Below are 6,940 nucleotides of genomic sequence, written 5' to 3'. Positions count from 1 at the left end.
ATTCAGTGTGTTCCCTGAAATAACCTAGAGAAAGTAGATTAGCAGTTAGTGGGAGGAGAAGGAGACTTAATTTTGAAAATTTGATATTCACATTGAAATTCTGTTCTATTCTAACACATTCTAATAGAAATTCTATTCTAACATTAAAAGGCAGATTACAAGGAGAAATCTTGGTTAATCATGAATGCCATTATGTTCCCAAAAGAAGCTAACTGACTTTACTGGACATTAGATAGAATTGTAATGCAAATGGTTTGCTGAGCAAGTGCTCTGATAAGAAAGGAGTGAGGACAACAGAGAAGTAAGGTGAAAGGTTAAATAAATGATTATGGTTTCACCTGGAATATAGGTTACATGCACTAGTAAGTGAAAAAATATCTGAGTGTGAAACTCCTGATCATTCCATTTTATAACAAAAATTAAATAATGTACTTCATATGATGGTGACTGATACTGCAGTGACAGGATCCTATCATTTCTTGGTCCTATATATAATGATTCCTTCAAGTCTTGTTGGAACATCTTGTTAAGATATCATAAGATTAAAGTTTTAATTTATCCCTGTAAAATAAAAATTGAGCCAACCTTTTAATACATTTGCTATGATGCATGCAAAACCAGGAACATAATTTATCATCAATTTCAACATATAAGAGAATGTATTTAATAAACAGATTCGTAAGTAATAATAATCAATGTACAGTCACATAGACGTGGATTAACCAAAGTGTATACCAGTTCAAACTTAGATTAAAATACAGCGAGCTCTGAAAGTTTCATATAACAAAGTTATATGAAAACATTTGCCTTAAAATTTTTCATTAGATGCTGTAAAATACATAGAGTTTGAAATATTTGTCTTTTGACTATGAAAGATAAAATCAGTCTCTTTACACACACAGATACATATTATTTGTAAGATTAGAATAAATTACATCAATGTGTAAGTAAAATGTATCTTCAAATAGTTAGTGCTGAGTGAATGTGAAGTTAAACCTTAAGTAGTGAACATCTGTTATTCACCTTTAATTATAAAGATGTTGCTAAGAGCATCTCTGAGGCACTGCAAATTAAAGTTGTGTACATTGTTGTTAAGACCATAGAAATTTTACTAGGAACAGAATAGGAGGAGAAAATCTGTGGATTCTCAAATTGTCAGAAGCTAATGAAGCCATTCTCATCTCTAGGCATAGGGGCCATCCTTACAATAAAGGCATGAAAATACTTTAAGAATTTTCCTAAAGAAAATCAAATAAATGAGATGATTACTAAACACACAGTTTTCTCTTAGAGCAGATTCTGTCTTCTTCTGAAGTGTGCTTGTGACAGTGTCTGTGGATGTGCTCTCCCTGAGCATGACCTGTATTCACCACCTGAAGCCATCCCCAAATTTTTCTACTTTATGCTCAGAAAACACACATGGAAACAGTTACCTGGAAAACTCTTGGGATCTTCTTTCTAAGAGTGATACCAAGTGTTGCATATACTCTTGAAGTCGGACAAATAAAAATTCATGCAAATCAGCCCAATGTTAAAAATTATTGAAGTTTTAAATGTTATTCATTGGATCAATAAGTACTTAGGAGATATCACTGTGATCTTGATCTATAACTCTATAGACATAATCATATTTAAACAAAAAATTTATTTCCAATTGCCAGAAAGGTCATATGTGATACATGACCACAAACAAAGTGATACAGTGCTCTAACACATATCAAGATTGTCTGAATCAATAGGGAATCTTGGTCAAATGACTAGATCTGAGTCAGTTTATTCTATGATTACATGAGATACTGACTGGTGTGTATTTTATGCCAAATTGCTAAAACATTTTTAGGGTATTTTTTTAAAGGACATTGATGCAATTTTAAAGTAAATTTATTTTGACCTGCTAGGTTTGAAAATAACTTTATTGTAGTAGATTAACATATAATAAATTGCTCATTTTAAAAATGTACAATTTTATGAGTGTGGATACATGGATACAGCCATGAAATGGTCACCACAATCTAGATAGTCACATGTGCCTCTACCCTCAGAGCTCCTTTATCCCTCAGAATCTCTTTACAGTCCTTGTACACATTCTCTCTCCACAGACAACCACCAACCTCCACTCATATGCTAACTTTGCATATGCCAGAGCTTCATGCGAATAAAGTGAAGTAGCATGTACTCATTTAAAAATCTGACTTATTTTACTCATCATAATGGTTTTTGATATTCAACATGTTGTTTATATCAATAGAGCATTCCTCTTCATTGCTGGGTAATATTCTATTGTAATTTGTTACCCATTTATATCCTGAAGGAACTTTGTATTGTTTCTGCTTTATTAGCTATTCCAAATAACCTTTGAACATTTGTGTACAAATATGAGTGACAGTTGAAAAGTTATTGAGACTTTTTTAATGGCCCAGAAATTGTCTAATTTAAAAATTTTTAAACATTTTAAAAAGGCGTATTCCCATATTTTGTTCAAGGTATTCTGAAAATATCAATTATATCTAATTAATCCCTGGTGAATTATTGTCTGCTTCTCTAAGTTATTGAGAATGAGATTTGAACATTTTTAAATCATGGTATTTTGAGTGTGCCTCTTTCTCCTTGTACTTTTCTTAGTTTTTTCACATATTGTAATGATCTATAATTAGAGACAAACATAATTGAAATTATTGTTTCATTCTAATTAATTGACCACTTTCTTTATGTGAGATGATTGTCATTTTATATTATTAACTTTGTTGTACACTATAATATTCATGTTATTAAAATATATATTGATATTTTCTTTTGATTTGTATTAACATTGCATATATTTTTATCCTCCAAATTTTATTTTGTTTTTATTAAAGAGACTGTATTTTTCCCATTGTATGTCGTTGGCAACTTTCTTATTTTTTTGGGGGGTGGGGTCATTACATTATTTTATTCTAATATATGCTTGACATTTTCCATAAAAAGAAAGTTCCAAAAATTAAAGGTTAAATTGTGTTTTATCACAAATCTATGCAATCTGAAAGACAAGGCCACTAGAAATAACTGTGGTGCAACGTGTTTGGTATGTAATATATTTTCACTGATACTGAACATTGAGAGAACTTAAATAAACTTGTTAGCAACTTTTTTTCTTTCTTTCTCTCTTTCTTTCTTTCTTTCTTTTTAAAGAGAGAGAGGAAGAGAACGAGAGAATTTTTTAATATTTATTTTTTAGTTTTCGGTGGACACAACATCTTTATTTTTATATTGTGCTGAGGATGGAACCCAGCGCCCTGAACATGCCAGGAGAGTGCGCTACCGATTGAGCCAAATCCCCAGCCCATTGTTAGCAACTTTCTTGAAAACAAATTGATCAAAAAGGCACAGAATTCTTTCTGTACTCACTATTGTGTCCCATTGAGGTGAATATATTTTTATGTCAAAACCCATGTTTTTTACTACTACACATTCATAGCAGATTTTACTACTACACATTCATGAATTGATAGATTGCTTTGCAAAACATGGACATTTTAGCAAGATTGATGCCTAAAATTCATAAATGTTTGGTATCTTTCCATCTGTTATGTTCAATTATTTTCAAAAAAGATCTTAAATCTTTATTTGTAAGTATTTCATTTTCTGCATCTATTAATAATGAGGTAGTTTGAGGATTACCTTATATATTCTAAAGGTAGTAAGTAGAAATACAACTAGATTTGGTATATTGATTATTTATCCCACAACTTTAATAGATTTGTTTACTACAATTCTTTTCTGCTGAAGTCTGTAGGAGATAGATGTGCTCTCTCTGTCTCTCTCTCTCCCTTTCTCTCTCTCTCTCTCTCTCTCTCTAATATTTTTTGCTATAAACTTCTTAGACCTATATTTGCTGCTTCCCTTTAGTTTTGGTGTGATATGTGTTCATTTCATTTGTTCACATGTTTTTAAATTTTCATTTGGATTTCTTCTTTGTCCCATTGTTTGTTTAGAATTGTGGTATTTACTTTTCATACTTTTGTAAATTATCTTAAAATTCTTAGCTATTGACTCCTGATTTCATACCAATGTGCTCAGCATAGACACCTGAAATGATTTGAAGGTAAAATTTTACAGGACTTGATTTGTGGTCTATATCTGGTCTATCCTGGAGAATGTGCTACCTGCCCTTGAGAGAATGTGTGCTCTGTTGCTGTTGGACGCTGTTGGATTGTGTGCTTTTTAGGTCCATTTGCTGTCATTGTAGACTAAGGCAGATATTTCTTTATAGATTTTTGTGTCTGCATGATATGTACGTTGTTGAAATTGTAGTACTGAAGTCCTTAATCATCACTGTATAACATTCTATCTCTCTTTGCAAAATATTTCCCTCAATGTTAGTACACATATATTAAAAAGTGTTAGGGTTTCATGACTTAATCATTTTGCAATTATATAATCACCTCCTGTGTTTCTTTGTACTTTGTGTATGTAATTTTTTTTAACTTATATAAGCTTAACCACCCTTGCTCTCTGGTTTCATTGCACACATCTCATAATACTTTTTTAAGTGAGTAAATATTTAACTTTTTCATATAAGAAAGTGTACTTTTACTCTATAACTTCCCATATTTCTTCTAGGAAATATAAAAGATATAAAATGTTTTACTTATGTATTTTATATTTTCTTTTATGTTAGTCCTTCAAAAAGTTTTTATATGTTTTATATGATTTCAACAATTCTTTGGTATTTCAAATTTTGTTTATTGATTTTCTGAAATTTTTATCATTGTTTAATCATTTCTTTCTATAAGTAAGTTTGCTCAGCTTCCATAAAACTGTAATTGGAAATTCTTTGCCTGGTTGTCCATAGGTCTCCATTTCTTTGGAGTCTACTACTGAGGAAAATTTTGTTTTCGTTAGGTAGAGGGAAGTCTTCATGGTTTTTCATGTTTCTTGTTGTCTTAAGTAGATTTCTGTGCATTTATTGGACCACTCAGCACTTTTAGACTTTATAGGGTTATTTCTGTGGGAAAAGATCTTACTCTGTATGGGTTTGTAAAAGAAATGACTGAAAAGGGTGAAACTGTCCTGGCTAGCATGGGATCATTGAAGAGTGGAGCAGGGATCTTTGATGGCTAACAATTTAGGTGTTTGCCATGGTGGAAACAGTTGATGTTCTCTGAGATTCTTTGTTTCTTACCTGAGATCTTGAGACTCTTAGAAAAGTTCTTGGAAAAGTGTGGAACTGAGGAAAGAAGCATGGGCAGGTGCTGCCTTACTATAGATCTGTTTTCAGGTAGCCATGACAGAAAACCAAACTTAGGCCCACAGCGAGTGCCACTTACTAAAACTGTACAGAAAAACATTCAAAGGATTACCTTTATTTCCCATCCATCTAGAGCCATCAGAATACTAGGAAAAAAAAAAAAATATATATATATATATATATACACACCAATCTGCTCTGAAGAACAAGTAAGTCTTTGACAATTATTATAATTCAGTCAACATCATTTTAAAAATTAATAACCATTTATATATTAATATTATATAGATCAAAATGTGATAGAATATCTGACTTTCATTATTTTTCTTCATTTGCTTACTTCTATATGACTCTAGTGACTCTCTTGTAAAGAAACTTTTAAAGATTTGAAAAATACTATTTCTCTTCAATTATATTTTTAATCTGGAATTCACCAAAGCTCTCCAGAGTTTCCTCATGGCTGTCTTCATTTCTTAGTTTCCTAGAGTGTAGATAAGTGGATTGAAGATAAGGGTGATAATGGTATAAAATACAGCAAGGAACTTATCCATGGAGTGTCTGCTAAAGGGCCAGACATAGATAAAGATGCATGGACCAAAGAAGAGAATGACTACAGTGATATGAGATGTCATAGTGGAACAGGCTTTTGACTGCCCAGTAGAAGAGCATCTCCTGATGGTTATGAGGGTCACAATAGGAAATAAGCAAAATAAGGAAACAACCCATGGAGAGTATGCCACTGTTGGCAACAATGACTATCTGTATAAAATATGTGTCTGTGCATGTTAGTTTGCTAACTAGAGGGAGATCACAGAAAATGCTGTGCACCACATTGGGACCACAGAAAGGCAAGTTTACTGCAAAGACTAACTGAAGTCCTACATGAATGAGACCTGAGCACCATGACATCACTACAAGCAAAGTACACAGTTTCTTGTTCATGATGGTCATATAGTGTAGGGGCTTACAAATGACCACATATCTATCATAGGCCATGGAAACAAATAGTACCATTCAACATCACCCATCACATGAAGAAGAAATGTTTGAGTGAAACAACAGGAAAAGAAAAAAATCTTTTTTTTTTTTTTTTAACCAAGTTCATGATCATTTTAGGGGTGTCAAAGGAAGCAAAGATCATATCCATAAAAGAGAGATTTCCTAGGAAGAAGTACATGGGGGTGTTCAAGTTTGGGGTAAAAAACACTGTAACCATCATGAGAAGGTTACCTAGTACAGTTACAACATAGATAGCTAAGAAGAATGCAAAGGGAGTAATCTCTGCATCCTTGAAGACTGATTTAAAAGTTCCAAGGACTCTGCCATGTTGCCTGCTCTTGGGTGAGCTGTGGAGAGAAAGAAGAGATGACTCACACCATGAATGTGGCCAAGCTTTTTCATTCCTTTGGGTTTTTCAACATAATTCAAAAACACAGAGAACAAAAGAAAACTAGACAGATGTGATTTCTTTAGACTAAAGAGCTTCTGTACATCAAGGGAAACAATTGACAGAGTGAAGAGATAACTTAATGAACAGGAAAAAGTATTTGCAAACTATAAATCTGATAATGGTTTAATATCCAGAATATATAAGGAACTCCAAGCACTCAATAAAATTAAAAAAAAAAACTAACAGATTAAAAGACAGACAATAGACTTATCTCACAAGAAGATATACAAATGGCCAACATACTTAGAAAAACTGTTCAACAT

General features: G+C 32.3%; 1 pseudogene; it reads right to left on the bottom strand.

Annotated features, from left to right (window-relative positions):
* Window positions 1-5,637: 5,637 nt before the first annotated feature.
* On the bottom strand, window positions 5,638-6,628 carry LOC124104034 (olfactory receptor 4K17-like; annotated as a pseudogene).
* Window positions 6,629-6,940: the final 312 nt, after the last annotated feature.

This window comes from Marmota monax, unplaced genomic scaffold, assembly GCF_021218885.2.
Source record: "Marmota monax isolate L192 unplaced genomic scaffold, Marmota_monax_Labrador192_F-V1.1 WCK01_AAM20220418_F8-fsc00001, whole genome shotgun sequence".
In the NCBI taxonomy this organism is placed as follows: domain Eukaryota; kingdom Metazoa; phylum Chordata; class Mammalia; order Rodentia; family Sciuridae; genus Marmota; species Marmota monax.
Note: the sequence above shows the minus strand (reverse complement) of the source record. Positions and strands in the feature narration are given on the sequence as shown.